At 39.1% G+C, this 21,459-nt stretch overlaps 1 pseudogene; it reads right to left on the minus strand.

The window, feature by feature from the left end:
* Positions 1–286: 286 nt before the first annotated feature.
* LOC129647310 (heterogeneous nuclear ribonucleoprotein A1-like) lies at positions 287–1,416 on the minus strand (annotated as a pseudogene).
* Between the last annotated feature and the right edge of the window lie 20,043 nt (positions 1,417–21,459).

The raw sequence follows: 21,459 nt of genomic DNA on the forward strand, positions 1-21,459 counted from the left end.
TTAGCAATCAACAGCATGGGTGCAAAAAATCTACATTAAAACCCTTTGTTGGAATGCTTTACACTTTCCACAGAACAGAAACTAAAATAACCTGTTACACAATTAGTCACAAGTACAGTGCAAGTTTTTTGCTCATACACATGAATATTGTCTAAAACATGTCTTTGTAGCAGCTAGGCCCTGCCACCACTGTGCTTGGTTGAATTCACAAATCTGTTGAAACCTGTAGCTTCCCTGTTACTTCTCTGGCTCTCATTTCCTGCTAAGCTTTGTTTTCTGTCAGTAATTAAAACCTGCCAGTGCCGTTGCTGCTGCCATAGCCACTGCCACTGCTGGAACCACCATAGCCACCTTGGTTTCATGGTTTGGCAAAGTATTGGCCTCCACCACCATGGGGGCCAGAACTTCTGCTCCAAAGTTTCCTCCTTTCATGGGTCCAAAATTTGAAGATTGATCATTGTAATTGCCAAAATCATTGTAGCTTCCACCACCTCCAAAGTTGCTTCCACTACCACCACCAAAGCCACCTCCACTTCCACAATTGTTTTAGCTGTCATAGCTTCCACTCCCACCATAGCCACTGCCCTGGTTTCCATAACCCTGTCCACACTTCCATAGCCTCTGTGCTTCCTCCAGAGTAACCAGGGCTGCCTCCTCCATAACCACCATCATTACCAAATCCATTATCACCATCCCCACTGCCACCATATCCACCACCACTATGGCAGTCACAAAAGCCACCTCGACCACTGGTGTTCCCTCCACAACCAAAGTTGTTATTCCTGCGGAAATCACCTCCATGACCACCACCAAAGTTTCCAGAACCACTTCGACGTCTCTGGCTGGATGAAGCACTAGCCATCTCTTGCTTAGACAGGCCTTTTCTCACTTCACAGTTGTGGCCATTCACAGTGTGGTATTTCTGAATGACAATCTTGTCTACGGAGTCATGGTCATCAAAAGTTTCAAAAGCAAAGCCTCTCTTTTTGTCACTGCCTCGATCAGTCATGATTTCAATCACGTCAATTTTCCCATACTGTTCAAAATTATTTCTTAGGTGATGTTCTTCAGTGCCTTCTTTAATGCCACCAACAAAAATCTTTTTCACAGTTAAGTGGTCACGAGTTCTTTGAGAATCTCATCTTGAGACGTCCCTCTTTGGTTCCACAACTCTTTCGTCCACTTTGTGTGGCCTTGCATTCATGGCTGTATCCACCTCCTCCCCCATGGCGTATGCGACAAACCCGAAGCCTCTGGAGCGCTTGGTGTTTGGATCCGTCATTACCACGAGTCTGTGAGCCTTCCCCATTACTCAAAATGGCTGCTCAGACTCGCATCGATTGTTTCAAAGCTCAATCCTCTGATGAAGAGCTTCCGCAGCTCTTCAGGGCCTTTGGAAGACTCTGACTTAGACATGACATCAGGGCAGGGTGGGGGAGCGGAGACTTCCTACAATGCTTTCTCGGTGGCATCCACGGGCAGAAAGAAGTCCCCAGATTTTTAAGAGTTGACTTTGCTGCTTTTACCATCCTCTGTAAGGGACCTAGCTTATACTATAAAATACTGGACTGCCTTGTTTATGGTAACATGTGCAGCTATCATGTTAGTTTTTCTTATGATACTTTCTACTCTTTCTTTAGTCCTAATTGTTCCACATAGTGAGAAGTTTGACATTTTTTCCTGTATTTTCTAACAATAGACATTCTCCCCATATCATTGAATTTCCAAATTTTAATTAAATCTCTAATTAAAGTTTAGACTTAAAACTCAGCTTGCTGAAGATGGGTAATAATTCTGCTTGAAAAATAAAGCTAATATAAAACTCCAAGGTGATTTTTTTTTCTTTGTAAATTTCTTGTTTATAAATACAAACTTGGGAAATCACTAAATAAATGAAACAGATGAACTCCTAATAAGGTGTCAATGGTAAGTGGAATGTGCTAAAATGGAGTCATAAAAAAGACTGCAAAAGAGGATAAGGAATGCATTTAACAGGGAACAAAGAGCAGTGGGACAAATAGAAATAGCAGAATGTTAGATTTAAGCTTAATCAAATTAGTAATTATACCAGATATAAATGGTCTAAAAGTTGACATTCCAATTACAAGATAGATTGGCATCTTTGGAAAGATGCAAGACCCAACTATAAGCTGTGTATGTGAAAACCCCTTTAAAGACATAGGGTAAAAGTAAAAGAATGGAAAAAGATATTCTGTGCAAATGCTAATGAATTCAGTTGTAGTGGAAAGAACATTGAAGTGGCTATCTAATATCACAAAACAGATATTATTAAGAGGGGTGTTTTATGATTCTAGAAGTCAGTTCATTAAGATGACATAAAAATTTAAATATGTACAGAACTTCATCAAGGCAAATTGGAAGTGGTCAAACAGGAGATGACAAGAGTGAACATCAACATTCTAGGAATCAGCAAAATAAGATGGACTGGAATGGGTGAATTTAACTCAGATGACCATTATATCTACTACTGTGGGCAGGAATCCCTTAGAAGAAATGGAGTAGCCATCATAGTCAACAAAAGAGTCTGAAATGCAGTACTTGGATGCAATCTCAAAAACAACAGAATGAGCTCTGTTCATTTCCAAGGCAAACCATTCAATATCAGAGTAATACAAGTCTATGCCCAGACCAGTAACGCTGAAGAAGCTGAAGTTGAACAGTTATATGAAGACCTACAAGACCTTCTAGAACTAACACCCCAAAAAGATGTCCTTTTCATTATAGGGGACTGGAATGCAAAAGTAGGAAGTCAAGAAACAACTGGAGTAACAGGCAAATTTGGCCTTGGAGTACAGAATGAAGCAGGGCAAAGGCTAACAGAGTTCTGCCAAGAGAACGCCCTCGTCATAGCAAACACCTTCTTCCAACAACACAAGAGAAGGCTCTTCACATGGACATCATCAGATGGCCAACACAGAAATCAGATTGATTATATTCTTTGCAGCCAAAGATGTAGAAGCTCTATACAGTCAGCAAAAACAAGACCGGGAGCTGACTGTGGCTCGGATCATGAACTCCTTATTGCCAAATTCAGACAAATTGAAAAAGTGGAGAAAATCACTAGACCATTCATGTATGACCTAAATCAAATCCCTTATGACTATACAGTGGAAGTCAGAAATAGATTTAAGGGACTAGATCTGATAGACTGCCTGATGAACTATGGATGGAGCTTCATGACATTGTACAGGAGATAGGAATCAAGACCATCCCAAAGAGAAAGAAATGCAAAAAAGCAAAATGGCTGTCTGAGGAGGCCTTACAAATAGTTGTGAAAAGAAGGGAGGCGAAAAGCAAAGGAGAAAAGGAAAGAATGCAGAGTTCCAAAGAATAGCAAGAAGAGATAATAAAGCTTTCCTCAGCGATCAAGGCAAAGAAATATAGGAAAACAACAGAATGGGAAAGACTAGAGATCTCTTCAAGTAAATGAAAGATACCAAGGGAAGATTTCATGCAAAGATGGGCTCAGTAAAGGACAGAAATGGTAGGGACCTAACAGAAGCAGAAGATATTAAGAAGAGGTGGCAAGAATACACAGAAGAACTGTACAAAAAAGATCTTCACAACCCAGATAATCACAATGGTGTGATCACTCACCTAGAGCCAGACATCTTGGAATGTGAAGTCAAGTGGGCCTTAGGAAGCATCACTACGAACAAAGCTAGTGGAGGTGATGGAATTTCAGTTGAGTTATTTCAAATCCTGAAAGATGATTCTGTGAAAGTGCTGCACTCAATATGTCAGCAAATTTGGAAAACTCAGCAGTGGCCACAGGACTGGAAAAGGTCAGTTTTCATTCCAATCCCAAAGAAAGGCAATGCCAAAGAATGCTCAAACTACTGCACAATTGCACTCATCTCACACGCTAGTAAAGTAATGCTCAAAATTCTTCAAGCCAGGCTTCAGCAATACGTGAACCATGAACTTCCAGATACTCAGGCTGGTTTTAGAAAAGGCAGAGGAACCAGAGATCAAATTGCCAACATCTGCTGGATCATGGAAAAAGCAAAAGAGTTCCAGAAAAACATCTATTTCTGCTTTATTGACTATGCCAAAGCCTTTGACTGTGTGGATCACAAGAAACTGTGGAAAATTCTGAAAGAGATGGGAATACCAGACCACCTGACCTGCCTCTTGAGAAATCTGTATGCAGGTCAGGAAGCAACAGTTAGAACTGGACATGGAACAACAGACTGGTTCCAAACAGGAAAAGGAGTACATCAAAGCCGTATATTGTCACTCTGCTTATTTAACTTCTATGCAGAGTACATCATGAGAAATGCTGGGCTGGAAGAAGCACAAGCTGGAATCAAGATTGCTGGGAGAAATATCAATAACCTCAGATATGCAGATGACACCACCCTTATGGCAGAAAGTGAAGAAGAACTAAAGAGCCTCTTGATGAAAGTGAAAGAGTAGAGTGAAAAAGTTGGCTTGAAGCTCAAGATTCAGAAAACTAAGATCTCAGCATCTGGTCCCATCACTTCATGGGAAATAGATGAAGAAACAGTGGAAACAGTGTCAGACTGTATTTTTTCAGGCTCCAAAATCACTGCAGATGGTGACTGCAGCCATGAAATTAAAAGACACTTACTCCTTGGAAGGAAAGTTATGACCAGCCTAGATAGCACATTCAAAAGCAGAGTCATTACTTTGTCAACAAAGGTCCATCTAGTCAAAACTATGATTTTTCCAGTGGTCATGTATGGATGTGAGAGTTGGACTGTGAAGAAAGATGAGCACTGAAGGATTGATACTTTTGAACTGTGGTGTTAGAGAAGACTCTTGAGAGTCCTTTGGACTGCAAGGAGATCCAACCAATCCATCCTAAAGCAGATCAGTCCTGGGTATTCATTGGAAGGACAGGTGTTGAATCTGAAACTCTAATACTTTGGCCACCTGATGCAAAGAGCTGACCCATTGGAAAAGACCCTGATGCTGGGAAAGATTGAGGGCAGGAGGAGAAGGGGACGACAGAGGATGAGATGGTTGGATGGCATCACCAACTCACCAGACATGGGTTTGGGTGGACTCTGGGAGTTCGTGATGAATAGGGAGGCCTGGCGTGCTGCGGTTCATGGGGTCGCAAAGAGTAGAATACAACTGAGTGACTGAAGAACTGAACTTCAAAGAGTATAAAGCAGAAGCAGAACTGACAGAGAAATACACAAGTCTCTAGAAATTTCAACAGTGCTTTCTTAGTAATTGAACTTCTTAAGTAGATAGAAAATTAGTAAGGTTCTAAAAAACTTGAACAACACTAACATCTTTTTTTAAAAAATTTTTATTTGGCTGCACCAGGTCTTGGTTGCAGCACACAGTGTAGTGTGCATGCAAGCTCTTTTAGTTGCAGCATGTGCAATCTTTACTTGGAAAGTTCCATGGACAGAGGAGCCTGGCATCTATAGTCCTTGGGTTTGAAAAGAGTTTGACACAACTTGAGTGATGAATTTGTGTGTGTGTGTGTGTTTGTAATCTTTAGTTACAGCTTGCAGGATCTAGTTCCTTGACCAGGGATCGAACCTGGGCCCCCTATATTTGGGAGCTTAGAGTCTTAGCCATTGGACCACCAGGGAAATCCCTTAAATATCTTGATACAATATTTATAGACCACACCACCCAGTGGCAACCTACTTCAGTATTGTTGCATACAGAATCCCATGGACAGAGGAGCCCAGGAGGCTACAGTCTATGGGGTCCCAAGAGTTGGACATGACTTAGCAACTAAACACCACCCACCCAAAAAGAGTAGAGCACTCTTTTCAAATGCTCATGAAACATTTACCACAATAGACTATATTCTGGGCCATAAAATAATATATTTAAGAGGACTGAAACCAAACGAAATATATTCTCAGGCTATGAAGAAATTAGCATAAAAATAGCATCTGAAATCTGGATGGCACACTTATAAATAACCCCCTGCTCAAAAAAGTCTAGGGAAATTGGAAAATATCTTTAATTGAATGAAATGAAAACACAAATAGCAAAATTCATGGCATACAGCTGAAAAGATTGATCTCTAGCTCTGCAGGGTTGGAAAGAATCAGACATGACTGAGCCACTGAGCACGCATGCACTAGTTAGAATGATAGGGGGAAAGAAAGACACAGGTCAGGAATGTTAGTAAGGAAAGAAGAGACACCACTACAGATCTCATAGGGACATTAAAACAACAATAATATTTATCGGCAACTTTATGCCAATAAATTTTTATGAAATTGACTATGTCCTTAAGAGACAAACTGCCAAAGCTCACTCAAGAAGAAGATAACCTAAATAGCCATATCTATATTAAAGAAACTGAATTTCTTGTTAATTATAAATTCATTTGCTCTGTTAGGTAGAGAAAAAAATGGAAAATTCAGTGCTTGATACATTTATGGTAGAGAATAACAGTTTTGTTCTCCAGTCTTAGAACTGATTTTCCTTGTCCATCATAATTTTTGCTGGAAGCAAGAAGTAAAGTTTTCTTTATACTTTAATTTCAAAATTATTGCCTGAATTTCTAAGGAGTTGCAAAGCTTATAAGCCACTGTCAGCTGTTGCCATTACTTGAACTAGAGCCAACTAAATGTGATTCTTGTTCTTAAAATGAAAGTACATTTGAGAATAATGCTAATTATATGTTTACTAGCCTCACAAGTAAGCACTGTTGTTGTTGTTGTTCAGTCCCTCAGTCGTGTCTGACTCTTTGCAACTCCATGAACTGCAGCACTCCAGGCTTCTCCGTCCTTCAGTATCTCCCGGAGCTTGCTCAAACTCATGTCCATTGAGACAGTGATGCCATCCAACCATCTCATCCTCTGTCGCTCCCTTCTCCTCTTGCCCTCAATCTTTCCCAGCATCAGGGTCTTTTCCAATAATCAGCTCTTCGCATCAGGTGGCCAAAGTATTGGAGCTTCAGCTTCAGCATCAGTCCTTCCAGTGAATATTCAGAGTTAATTTCCTTTAGGATTCACTGGTTTGATCTTGCTGTCCGAAGGACTCTCAAGAATATTCTCCAGCACCAGTTTGAAAGCATCAATTCTTCGGTGCTCAGCCTTCTTTATGGTCCAACTCTCACATCAATACATGACTACTGTAGATGATTATTAAAAGTATTATTATCCCTTTTGTATGTTGGCTAAGTCCATAGTAAAGTAACAAAACCCAAGATGACATAGCTAGTAAGTTCTAGTGTTAGATTTTGAATCCAGGTCGGACTCCATAATCCATAGTTACCACTAAATTATGTTACCTATCATGTATCTGATAAGTACTATAAAATGCCATTAAAGTATCCTTTTGGATCTTTTCTCAGAGCTACTTTCTAATTATGCTTGAAGTAAACAGTAGGGATTTTTAAAAATCTAAAGTATGGAATGTAATATTTTATTGAAAAAGGAAATAATGAATATAGTCATTTTACCATATACTTGTACTTTGAATGGAACTGTTTTGATACACCTAATGAAACAGATTCAGACTTTTTTTTTAAAGTAACATGAGGATGCTGGGGGACCACAGAAAATGTATACAAAGACAAAAACATGAAAAGAATAGGAGTTTATCCAAGTGGACAGTTACTATAATGGAAGAAACAGGAGAAAATTAAAAAAGGAAAAGAAGGGATTGCAGAATATAGACAAGATGGAACAGCAGAAATGAACACTACTTGTGTAATAGGATGTATTTACAATTAGCAACTTGCTACTTCAATCAAATATAGACCTTAATGATACTTGGAAAAGAAGGTGCTTTATATATAATTTAATTGTACTATTTGCTTTATTGCAATGATCTTGAGCATTACTTTACAGGAACCGTGAACTTCCTGATGTTCAAGCTGGTTTTAGAAAAGGCAGAGGAACCCGAGATCAAATTGCCAACATCTGCTGGATCATGGAAAAAGCAAGAGAGTTCCAGAAAAACATCTATTTCTGCTTTATTGACTATGCCAAAGCCTTTGACTGTGTGGATCACAAGAAACTGTGGAAAATTCTGAAAGAGATGGGAATACCAGACCACCTGACCTGCCTCTTGAGAAATCTGTATGCAGGTCAGGAGGCAACAGTTAGAACTGGACATGGAACAACAAACTGGTTCCAAACAGGAAAAGGAGTACGTCAAGGCTGTATATTGTCACCCTGCTTATTTAACTTCTATGCAGAGTACATCATGAGAAACGCTGGACTGGAAGAAACACAAGCTGGAATCAAGATTGCCAGGAGAAATATCAATAACCTCAGATATGCAGATGACACCATCCTTATGGCAGAAAGTGAAGAGGAACTAAAAAGCCTCTTGATGAAAGTGAAAGAGGAGAGTGAAAAAGTTGGCTTAAAGCTCAACATTCAGAAAACAAAGATCATGACATCTGGTCCCATCACTTCATGGGAAATAGATGAAGAAACAGTGGAAACAGTGTCAGACTGTATTTTTTCAGGCTCCAAAATCACTGCAGATGGTGACTGCAGCCATGAAATTAAAAGACACTTACTCCTTGGAAGGAAAGTTATGACCAACCTAGATAGCATATTCAAAAGCAGAGACATTACTTTGCCAACAAAGGTTCGTCTAGTCAAGGCTATGGTTTTTCCTGTGGTCATGTATGGATGTGAGAGTTGGACTGTGAAGAAGGCTGAGTGCCGAAGAATTGATGCTTTTGATCTGTGGTGTTGGAGAAGACTCTTGAGAGTCCCTTGGACTGCAAGGAGATCCAACCAGTCCATTCTGAAGGAGATCAGCCCTGGGATTTCTTTGGAAGGAATGATGCTGAAGCTGAAACTCCAGGACTTTGGCCACCTCATGCAAAGAATTGACTCATTGGAAAAGACCCTGATGCTGGGAGGGATTGGGGGCAGGAGGAGAAGGGGACGACAGAGGATGAGATGGCTGGATGGCATCACTGACTCGATGGACATGAGTCTGGGTGAACTCCGGGAGTTGGTGATGGACAGGGAGGCCTGGCGTGCTGCAATTCACGGGGTCGCAGAGTTGGACACGACTGAGCGACTGAACTGAAGAGTATATAAATCTGATATATTAACTAATGATGGCATGTAGTCATCATGATTAGGAAAACACTTAAAATTATGTTTTACAAAAATTACTAAAATTGACTGTGGTGATGGTACAAATATCTGTGAATATAATAAAAAAATCACTGAATTAAACATTTAAAATAGGTTTAATTTTTGTATTACTTTTAATTTCTATATTTTTGTATTCCTAATGCAGATGATACTACATATTACATATAAAATGTTAAGACACAGATGGGGGATTTACTGTACTTTCTCCTCAGAGTATTCAGCTATCACTAGAAAACAGCATTCAGAGGACTCCTTAAGTTTTTGTTTTTAATATATTGTGAGGCACAGTCGGACACGACTGAAGGAACTTAGTGGCAGCAGCAGCAGCAGCTTATTATATAAAAGCTTAGTAGTTTAGCAACAAAAATTAAATGTTATTTCATGATGACCTCTAACTCACTTGGTAGGATGACTTTCAAATTTTGAAATAATCCTCATGGGTCCTCAGAATTTCTAGAATTTCAAGATATTTAAATTAAACAGTGTACTATTGAGATTACAATCCTCCATGTGAATCCTGATTTACCTCAATATCAGTTAGCAACAAGGAAATGGTTTCTTTGTTTTTTTGCTTGTGTTTTTATTTTTCTTTTGGGCAGAAAATCAGCTTTAGGAATTTAGAAACTAGACCACATAATGGAAATTGCATTACCTGCCAATGGTTCTATTAGAAAGGGTCTACTGTAAAGAGTTTTATTTTAACATGTTATGTTATATATAAAATATGTAATATATTTTATTTTTATATAGTATTACATTTATCATATATTATAAATATAATTAACTATTCAAAATGCTAACTCATTAAATTATTAAATGTCACTTATTAGATTGAATTACCTTTGATACATATAAACAATTTAAAACAAGCAAATTTAGCTATTTAAAAAAACAAGCAAAATCTTGTCTCAAGGTCTGCATATTTTTCTGGTAAATATCACATACAGAATTTTTAAAAAAGTAACTCTTTTGAAATGTGGCCCCAAAACTGACTAAAAAGGATTTTTGTTATGGCTAAAGACTTAGGTTTCTGGAACTCCCATGTGAAATAAGAACATTGAGTACACTTAAGAAGTAAATCAGAAAAAAAAAAGATGTAAATCTGAAGATTTTGTGTCATTTGGAAAAGTCTTATATTTTCAATTTTTGTTTTAAAACTGAAAGAGTAATTCTTAATCATGTTTCAAACAGTGCTCTGCAAAGCAAATTATGTCTTGAAAGAAATATTTTGCATTTGGATTCTTACCATAAATTATAGTATCTGTAATTTATTAGTTAAATCTAATTATAAATAAAACATTTAATACCCTCTGCAAATGTTTCACCTACTTTAATTACTCAGTTCCCAAACCGAATTTGGAAATAACAGCATTTAACTTGCATTTTCCTGCTGATTTTTATAATTAATCAAATATCTTTGTAAATGTACTTATTTTAAATACGTCGGTCAGACTTTTTTATGTTATTGTAGAAGAGCGAAGAGATTTTTTAAAAATCTTTGCATTATATATTTAAATGCTGACAATTAAGTGCATGTTTTCTGATTATAGCTTTTCTTGTGTTAAATGTATGATATATTTCATTTCATTTATTCTCTCGCTACAAAATTTCTGTGGGAAATACTAGCTGTTCAGAGACATAGTACTGAGGGCCAACTCTTCAGTACTATGGTTCACAGTAACCATAGCAATAACTGTCCTAAAAACAGAGGGTCCCTGTATCAGCGCAGATGGAATCATCTTACTGAGGAAGAATCAGGTTCACAGGCAGCTGTGTCACCTGGACCCAGGAATCCCATGTGATAGTAACATAATCCAAGAGCATGAGGGTTTAATAAAGATATAAAAGCTTAACATTAGATTTTATATTTAGACCAGGCTTTATAGTGAAACATAATTTAAAACTAAAACTGTATCTGTAGATGCTAAATAATTTTCCAACAAGGAAAATCATAATTCATATTTTTAGCCACACAAGGATTAAACTCAAGGTATTAATTCCTTCATTCATGGCTTGTAAATGTTTACTTATATCTGGAATTGATTCTGAAGTTTGAGTCAGTGAGATTGATTCCTGACAGTGATCTTTCACTCCTGAAAATTGCACAGAACTTTGTACCCTCCTAGTAAAAATATATCTTGCCTTATCTTGTAACTCAGGTATTTTTATACTTGCTTTATTCTCTAGCAGGTTATAAATCCTTGAAAAACTTGCCTTATTTATTCTTTTATCTCCTACACAGTGCCTTACACATGATAAAAGTTCAACAAATGTTTGATTTGGACTTACTTTGAGTTTTTTAAAATTGAAGCATAATTAACATATTACATTCATTTCAGGTGTGTAACACAATAATTTGATATTTGTATTTATTGTGATATGATCCACAATCTTTAGTTCATACCCATCATCATACATAGACACAGAAATTTTTTTCTTACGATGAGAAAGAACGTTTAAGACTTACTCTCTGGTAAACTTTCAAATATACAGTTCAGCATAGCACCTATAGTCACCGTGCTGTGCATTACTTCCCCATGACTTATCTGTTTTATAACTGGAAGTTTGTCCTTTCGACTCCCATCACCCATTTCACCCATCCTCCACCCGATACCTTGGCACCCACAGATCTGTTCGCTGTTATCTATGAGATTGGCTGCCTTTTTTTTTTTTTTTGGTCTTTTTGAATTGCACATATAAGTGGGATTGCACATTTGATATTTTTGTTTCTCTGTCTGACTTGTTTCACTTAGCATAAAACTCTCTCTCTCAAGGTCCATTTTTGTTGTCACAAATGACAAGATTTTTCTGTTTTGTAACTGAATAATGTTTCATTTTATACATATATATACCACACTTTATTCATTCATCTGTCAATCTTTCATGTACCTTTTGGCCATTTGTATGTCTTCTTTTAAAAAAAAAGTCCATTCATTAATTCTGTTTTTTAACAGACTTTATCACAATTCTTATAACGAGTATAAATCCTCATTTAAACTATTTATACACAATTACACTTCTTCTTTCACAGTACTTTGTGAAAAGGAAACCCTCAATATTTGCTGAATTGAACTGAACATATTTAAAGTAGTTTTACTTAAAAATTTTTTTAAATCCGTTTTTATGAGGACTATAAATTTCTCTTTTTGCCTAACCACCTAAAATATATTCTTTAAAGGGGGAAGAAATAAAAGTAAGTGAGGGACTTCCCTAGCAGTCCAGTGGCTGACTCCATGTTCCCAATGTAGGGGACCCAGGTTTCACCCCTGGTCAGGGAACCAGATCCTATATGCTGCAACTAAGTGTTCGCATGTCACAAGTACAGATCCTGCATGCTGCAACGAAGACCTGGCACAGGCCAAACAACAACAACAAAAAAGAGTACGTGAGGAAATAAAAACATAACCATCAGATTTTGAGAGTTTCATAATATGTCAGAAATCTTCATCTTGATCAAGCTAGAGAATTTCACCCAATTTATATATTGATCTCTTCTCTTTTTTATCTTCATAAAAGCATTTACCATACTTACTTCATATATTACATCATTTCTTCCCCCTTTCCACTATCCTTCAAAGTCAATTGATTATTCTTGCTAAGGTTAATGAATAGCATAATAAAACATATGATTCCAAAGAGTTACAAAAGCTAAAATCACCTAGTGGCTTACTTTTGCAGCTATGTAGTGGGTTTGTGTGGCAGCCTGGGCTGTGTGAGAGAGTTGTGAATGATAGAGTGGGACTGACCTGGTCTTACAGATTAACAGGAAGCATTCTTGTCTGTGCTCAGGGTCCTATGGTCTCCATAGGCCACAGGAGACACTGAGACATGATCTGTTTGCTCAGCCATGAACCACACCCATTTGGCTGCAGTGCCACAAGAGTTTCAAAGCTTAACATCTAGCAACTCCTTGAAGCCCCAGGCTGTTTTCTCTGATATCCCACACTCCTTTTCACTCCGTCTTACTTCCTGAAACCTAACTCCTGCCACAAATATAATAAGCCCCATTTCTTCAAGCCCTCAGCACAATGCTTATACTCAATTTACAATTTGCCTCATTCCATTTTTGTTGTTGTTCAGTCACTAAGTCATGTCCAACTCTTTGGACCACACCAAACTGTGATTGCAGCACACCAAACTACCCTATCTTTTGGAGTTTGCTCAAATTCATGTCCATTGAGTGTGTGATGCTATCTAATCATCTCGTCCTCTGCTGTCCCCTTCTCCTTTTGCCCTCAATCTTTTCCAGCATCAGGAGCATTTCCAGTGAGCTGGCTCACTGCATCAGGTGGCCAAAATATTGGAGCTTCAGCTTCAGCATCTGTTCTTCCAATGAATATTCAGTATTCATTTAGGATTGACTGGTTTGATCTCTGCAGTCCAAGAGGCTCTCAAGAATCTTCTCCAGCACCACGATTTGAAAGCATTGATTCTTCAGCACTCAGCCTTCCTTACAGTCCACCTCTCATATCCATACATGACTACTGGAAAAATCATAACTTTGCCTAGACGGACCTTTGTCAGTAAAGCAATGGCTTCCTAATACGCTGTCTAGGTTTGTCATAGCTTTTCTTCCAAGGAGCAAGCATCTTTTAATTTCATGGTTGCAGTCACCATCCACAGTGATTTTGAAGCTCAAGAAAATAAAATCTGTCACTGCTTCCACTTTCCCCCCATTTATTTGCTATGAAGTGATGGGACTGGATGACATGATCTTATATATATGTTTTTTATATTGAGTTTTAAGCAAACTTTTTCACTCTCCTTTTTCATCTTCATCAAAAGGCTCTTTAGTTACTCTTCACTTTCTGCCATTAGAATGGTATCATCTGCATATCTGAAGTTGTTGATATTTCTCCTGGCAATCTTGATTCTAGCTTGCGATTCATCCAGCCTGTTATTTCGCATGATGTACTCTGCATATAAGTTAAATAAAGAAGGTGACAATATACAGCCTTATTGTACTCCTTTCCCAATTTTGAACTAGTCTGCTGTTCCATGTCTGGTCTAACTATTGCTTCCTGATCTGCATAAAGATTTCTCAGGAGACAGGTAAGGTGGTCTGGTATTCCCAACTCTTTAAGAATTTTCCACAGTTTATTGTGATCCACACAGTCAAGGGCTTTTTGGCATAGTCAGTGAGGCAGAAGTAGATGTTTCTCTTCTGGAATTCCCTTGCTTTTTCTATGATCCAACAGATGTTGGCAATTTGATCTCTGGTTCCTCTGCCTGTTCTAAACCCAGCTTGTACATCTGAAAGTTCTTGATTCACATACTGCTGAAGCCTAGCTTGAAGGATTTTGAGCATAACCTTACTAGCATGTGAAATGAGCACAACTGTATGGTAGTTTGAACATTCTTTGGCATTGCGCTTCTTTGGGACTGGAATGAAAGCTGGCTTTTTGGCTCAGCAGTAAAGGATCTGCCTGCAATGCAGGAGTCACAGGAGACACATGTTCGAACTTTGGGTCAGGAAGATCCTCTGGAGGAGGAAATGGCAACCCACTCCAGTATTCTTACCTGTAAAATCCCATCGACAGAGGAGCTTGGTGTGCTACAGTCCAAAGGGTTGCACAGAGTCAGACATGACTGACCATGAGCAGCCTAATTCTACTTTGCCTGACTGTTATCTTGCCTCTAGATTGTTAATTCCTTGAGACTAAGACCAGGTATTTTCATCTTTATCTTCTCACTATTGCCTTGTCATCCCATTCTCGGTCCAGATGGATCCAAAGGTTCACCAAAATAAAAATGAAGTTGTGTTTCAAAACTTCTTTGGTTTTAGCCTCCTCTGGGACCAGTGAAGCTGCACCACCCATTCTGATTTATTTTAGGATTGAACACATAAGCTACATGTGACTACAGGTAAGCATTTTTTATACAGCAGAAGTGTGACCAGGTGTTTTTAACAAAGAGCAACATGATTAGAAATTCACTGTGAGAAGGCAATTTTTTTAGTAACAACTATAAAAGCCATCAATTCCAAAAACTTAATCCTTTCAGTAATGTAAAAGCTGCCCAAATACCTTCTTCAAGTTTATTTATACAAAAATGCCCTATTGTAGAGTTAGTATTTGTGCCAATAGCATTAGCATTTATTGCTCAATTATGATTTCAGCAGCAAGAATACAGGTATTTCTCCTAAGGCATATTTGATGTGAGGACATATTTCAATTCACTCTCCAAATTTATATAACAAATGCTATTGAAATTCCCAATTTTCAACCTGATGAAATTTTCATAACACCCGGGTGGATCCCAACATTGCTTGCTTAGCATTTGGTCACATGGTTAGAAGGTTTAAATTATTTCTGGAAATCTTTTGATTGAGATATGATGGATATATAACTTTGTATTTGTTTTAGGTATATATTATAATGATTTGGTTGTTATCATTGTTCAGTCACTCAGTTGTGTTTGTCTCTTTGCGACCCCACGGACTGCAGCACGCCAGGCTTTCCTGTCCATCACCATCTCCCTGAATTTACCCAAACTCATGTACATTGAGTCGGTGATGCCATCCAACCATCTCATCCTGTGTCATCGCCTTCTCCTCCTGCCCTCAATCTTTCCCAGAATCAGGGTCTTTTCAAATGAGTCAGCCCTTTGCATCAGGTGGCCAAAGTATTGGAGCTTCAGCTTCAGCATCTGTCCTTCCAGAGAATATTCAGGGTTGATTTCCTTTAGGATAGATTGGTTTGATTTCCTTGCAATCCAAGGGACTCTCAGAGTCTTCTCCAATACCACAGTTTAAAAGCATCAATTCTTTGAAACTCAGCCTTCTTTATGGTCCAACTCTCACACCCATACATGACTACTGGAAAATCATAGCTTTGACTATATGGACCCTGGTTGGCAAAGTAATGTCTCTGCTTTTTAATATGCTGTCTAGGCTTGTCATAGCTTTTCTTCCAAGGAGCAAGAGTCTTTTAATTTCATGGCTGCAGTCACCATCTGCAGCGATTTTGGAGCCCTAGAAAATAAAGTTTGTCACTGTTTCCATAGTTTCCCCACCTATTTGCCATGAAGTGATGGGACCAGATGCCATGATCTTAGTTTTTTGAATGTTGAGTTTTAAGCCAGCCTTTTCACTCTCTTCTTTCACCTTCATCAAGAGACTCTTTAGTTCCTCTTCACTTTCTGCCATAATGCTGGTGTCATTTACATATCTGAGGTTATTTATATTTCTTCCAGAAATCTTGATTCTAGCTTCTGCTTCATCCAGCCCAGCATTTCACATGATGTACTCTGTATATAAGTTAAATAAGCAGGGTGACAATATACAGCCTTGATGTATTCCTTTCCTAATTTTGAACCAGTCTGTTGTTCCATGTCCAGTTCTAACTGTTGCTTCTTGACCTGCATACAGGTTCTCAGGAGGCAGGTCAGGTGGTCTGGTATTCCTATCTCTCAGGATTTTCCATAGTTTGTTGTGATCCATATAGTCAAAGGCTTTAGCGTAGTCAATGAAACAGAAGTAGATGCTTTTCGGGAATTCCCTTGCTTTTTCTATGATCCAACAGATGCTGGCAATTTGATCTCTGGTTCCTCTGCCTTTTCTAATTCCAGTTTGAGCATCTGGGAGTTTTGGGTTCACATACTTTTGAAGCCTAGGTTGGAGAATTTTGAGCATTACTCTGCTAGCATGTGAAATGAGTGCAATTGTGCTATAGTTTGAACACTCTTTGGCATTGCTCTTCTTAGAGATTGGAATGAAAACTGACTTTTCTAGTCCTGTGGCCTCAGCTGAGTTTTCCAAATTTGCTGGCATATTGAGTTGCTGGCACTTTAACAGCATCAACTTTTATGATTTGGTGTATGTATATATTACAATAAGTTTAGTTAACATCCATCATCTCACAGTTAAACACTTTTTTTTCTTTGCTATAAGAACTTTTAAGACCTATTCTCTTAAAAATTTCCTAGAAACTTTTCATAGAAAAACTGGTAAAAATGGTCGTGGCCTGTCTGGTTTAGCTCCTGAAGACTGGGGTAGGGGACATTTCCAAGTCAGATCTGAACAGAGTGCTGAGAGCCAGAAATAGGAAATCCTTTCCAAATGGATTGGGTAATTACAAAGAGAGTGTACATAGATTAAAATTCAAGGGGACTGTCAATCCAGGAAGGCAAAGAACATAAATAGGACAATTCTGGACAGTAAATGACAGACCATCTGAATGAGAGCTGGATACAGCTGGTATTGCCTAAGGCTGGATCTCATGTTTTAGGGCTGATCTGATTCATTTAAAGAGTCTGGAATGGAGCAGACCCTAAACTTCATATTTTGTCGAAGTTACAGGAATACCATGTCTATTGTTCAGTCAGTTTTGGTCCAAAAGGAAAGTTGTGGGATAGGTTGATCAGTCAGTCATTTCATATCACTGGTTTAAAGTAACTTTTCATGTTATTTGGTACCATTTTATTCATGTTTCTTGTGTTTGTGTTTCATTGAGTTTCTTCGATCTATGGGTTTATAGTTTTTATCTAATTTGAAGTTTTCAGTCACTGTTTATTCCAGTGTTTTTTTCTGCCCCAATTGCATATATATTAGGTTGTTTAAAGTTTTATTAAACTTCCCTGATAGTTTTTTTTTTCTTCATGTGTTTCATTTTGGATAGTTCTGTTGTTTTGCCTTCAGATTCACTAATGTTTTCTTTTTGCATATTTCATCTGCTGCTAACCTCATGCAATATATTTTTCACCTCAGACATTGTAGTTTGCATCTAGGATTTTAATATGGGTCTTTTAAATCTTTCATATCTTGACTGAACATGCTCAATATTTCCTCTACCTTCTTGAACATATAGAATAGTATCTGTTTTAATATCCCTGTCCTCTACTTCTATAAGCTATGGTTTTTCTGAGTCTGATTTTATTGACTGATTGTTGTCTTCCTTATGGTTTGTATTTTCCTGTTTCCTTGCATTTTCTTGTAATTTTTGAGTTAAGTGCTAGACATTGTGAACTTTACATTTCTAAGTGCTGGGTATTCCTGCATTTTTGAGTTTTGGTCTGGAAATGCAGTTAAATTATTTATAAATAGTTAAATCTTTAAAAAATATGTATTAATTTATTGGGCTGATTCAGGTCTTAGTTGCAGCATGCGGGGTCTTTGTTGTGGTGTGCAGACTTTCTAGTTGCAGACGTTGCACAGTTGCATAGGCTTATTTCCCTGACCAGGGATTGAACCCACATTTCCTAAATGGCAAAGCAGAGTCTTAAGCACTGGACCACCAAGGAAGTCCCAAAGAGATAAATCTTTCTGAGGCTTGCTCTTCAGCTTTGTTATATGGAACTGTTAGTCTAGGACTAATTTTTCTCTACTACTTAATGAAACACAAAATAAAAGATTTTCCATTTTGTGTGATATGAATTTGAACTATTTTTGTCCCTGTATGAGCTTTGAGAATGTTTCCTTTGTTTCTGTCAGGTGGTTCTTCCCCAGAATTGGATGATTTCCTTCCTCATATGCACTAATTAGTATTCAGCTGAAAACTTGAGGGACACTCACCTCTGGGACTTTGCCCTGTGAACTCTAGCCACTCTGTCTCCTCAATTTAAAGAGACTACCAGTAGAGGGATATATGACCATTAAAACAAAAGATAATTAAATTCTAGTTGACAAAAAGAAGAGAGTCAAAGACAGAACCATTATTTAAGGGACAACAACAGAAAGAAAGTCTGTAAAGAGATTGAGAAGGAAAGATGAGAGAGGTGGGAGATATATCTGGAGAGAGTTGGTTCCTAGAAGCGAAGAAAGAAAGGATTGTTTCTGGTTTCTTCCCCTGACAGATGAGGTTGGTCTGGTGGCTTCTGAAGGCTTTGTGCCTGCATCCTGGTGGGAGGGGAGTTTTTTCCCTCTGATGGGCAGAGCCGTGTGAGGTGATATGTTTTGGGGTGTCTGTGGGTAGCCCTGTCTGCTGGTGGTTGGGCGTGTGTTCCTGTCTTGCTTGTTGTTTAGGTGAGGTGTCCAGTGCTGCAGTACTGCAGGCAGTTGAGTGGTGCCAGGTCTTGGATTTGGGTGGAGGTCTTCGTGGGAGTTCTCTCTGAGTAATACTCCCTGGGGTCAGAAGTTCTCTGGTGATCCAACATCCTGGACTCAGTGCTCCCATCCCAGAGGCTCGGGCCCAACTTCTGGTCAGGGAACCAAGACCCCACAAGCTGTCATGGCAATAAAAGGGATTAAAACAAACTGACCCCCACTCCCCCCTCAAAAAAAAGCAAAATACAAAACCCAGACAAAGGGTAAAAGAAAAATCAGGCAGATAGAAACAAAAACAAAGGAACATACATACACACACACCCATATATATACAAAAGAAATCAAAACAGACCAAGGAAAACAAAACCCAAGAGTCCAACAAAGTCAGGTCAGTTCTTTTGACCTGATGAACAAAAAGAAACAAAAATTAAATCAATCAGTTAAAAACAAAACTAACTAAAACAGAAAATAAAACCAAAGCAGAGTGCCAACTGAACAATAAAGCAAAGAAAACAAAACAAACAAAAATGGTAGGGGGGGGGGAGAAAAAATAGAAATGCAAAGTTAAACAGAAGTATGTAAAAAGGATCCACATATATTAAAGAAAAATAACAACAACAAAAAGAACCCCCAGAAAACAAATAAAACAAGCCAAAAAAGCACAGAACAGCAGAAAGCTAAACAGAAATAGAATATCTAAAAGAAAATGTAAGATTAAAAGAATCTCAAAAACCTAAATAGAAATAATAATAGTAATAAAAATAACAACCACAACAGAGAAAATAGAGAGAGAAAAAACAAAAACAAAAACAACAAAAAAGGAAAAAAACCAGAACCCACAACAGAAGGAATCAAAACATAAGAATAATAATAAATATTTTCTCAGGTCTCAGCTGTCAGCATCCTTTCCCCTCACTGTGAGCCACAGCCCATCTCCACTTCCTTAGGAGGCCCTCCAGTGCCGGGGAAAGCTGGTCGACCTGCTGTGAGGACAGACTCTCGTCTGGCCCTACTGCTGGGTATGCTTGTCTCCAATGTCTGCAGCTGCCAGAGCTAGGGGGTTTTCTTTTCAGGGAACATTCTGTGTCTTCATATATTCCACAGACACAGAGTCTACCTAGTTGATTGTATGGATTTAATCTGCAGCTTGTGCTGCTGATGAAAAGGTTTTTGATCTTCTTCCTTAGGCACTCTGCCTCTGGAGCTCAATTGTGGTTTTATCCCCACATCTACCTGCTGGCCATCCATAAGAGTCTACTCCCAAGGCTGCCCTGGAGGACTTGGGTCCGCCCGAGTGATGACCAGGAGTGGAGATGGCATGGCTGCCTGGATCATGGAGACTCCCATAGCACCAGGTGCACGGGGAAGCCGGTGGCCATGGGCACAAGAGATACGACTCTATTAAGAGTCTTTTCTAGCTTCTGGCAGCTAGTGTTTGAAGGGCTGCCCTCACTGGGATCCTTCTCTATTGCTCAGGGGCCAGTGCTGGTACGTGGGGAGAGAGAGCTACATCGATGGCTCCGCCCCCTCCATGTGACTCAGCAGTAGCGCCCTGCTTCCAGAGCCGCCCTGTTTCCCTTAAAAGGCATTCCCTGCTGCAGATTTCCTCCTTTCCTTCAGGTCATCTCCTCGCAATCAATAGCAGTCCTCACCCTGGGTTTGCTCTCCAGTCTGGCAACCCACTCCAGTACTCTTGCCTGGCAAATCCCATGGACGGAGGAGCCTGGTAGGCTGCAGTCCATGGGGTCGCTAGGTGTCGGACACGACTGAGTGACTTCACTTTCACTTTTCACTTTCATGCATTGGAGAAGGAAATGGCAATCCACTCCAGTGTTCTTGCCTGGAGAATCCCAGGGACGGGGGAGCCTAGTGGGCTGCCGTCTATGGTGTCGCACAGAGTCGGACACGACTGAAGCGACTTAGCAGCAGCAGCAGCTACATGCTCCAGCTCCCAGCTGCCATGCGCCATCGGTGGACGTGCATCCTGGGACAGGTTATGTAGGGCCGCGGCTCGGTTTGTCTGTGTGGTTTTCACTTTATTCAGACTGTCATGGATCAGCTTCTTCACCCTCTGACAACCTCAAATGCTTTCCTTTCTGTCCCAACTGATTCCTCTGGATGTGGGAATCTCTCCTCTGCTTCAGCTTCCCTAGCGCTTACTCTCCTCTTCCTTCTCCTTTCTTTCTTTTGTCCTACCCAGATATGCGAGTATCCATATAATCCTTTCCAGTGGTCAGGGACTCCTGCTAGTATTCTGGCCGTGTTCTGTGAGAACTGTTGCATCTATAGATGTATTCTTGATACATCCATGGAGAGAGATGTACTCCATGTCCACCTACTCCTCCACCTTCTTGAGCCCCTTCTGTTTCTTCCTTTTTT

This window comes from Bubalus kerabau, chromosome 3, assembly GCF_029407905.1.
Source record: "Bubalus kerabau isolate K-KA32 ecotype Philippines breed swamp buffalo chromosome 3, PCC_UOA_SB_1v2, whole genome shotgun sequence".
Lineage (NCBI taxonomy): Eukaryota > Metazoa > Chordata > Mammalia > Artiodactyla > Bovidae > Bubalus > Bubalus kerabau.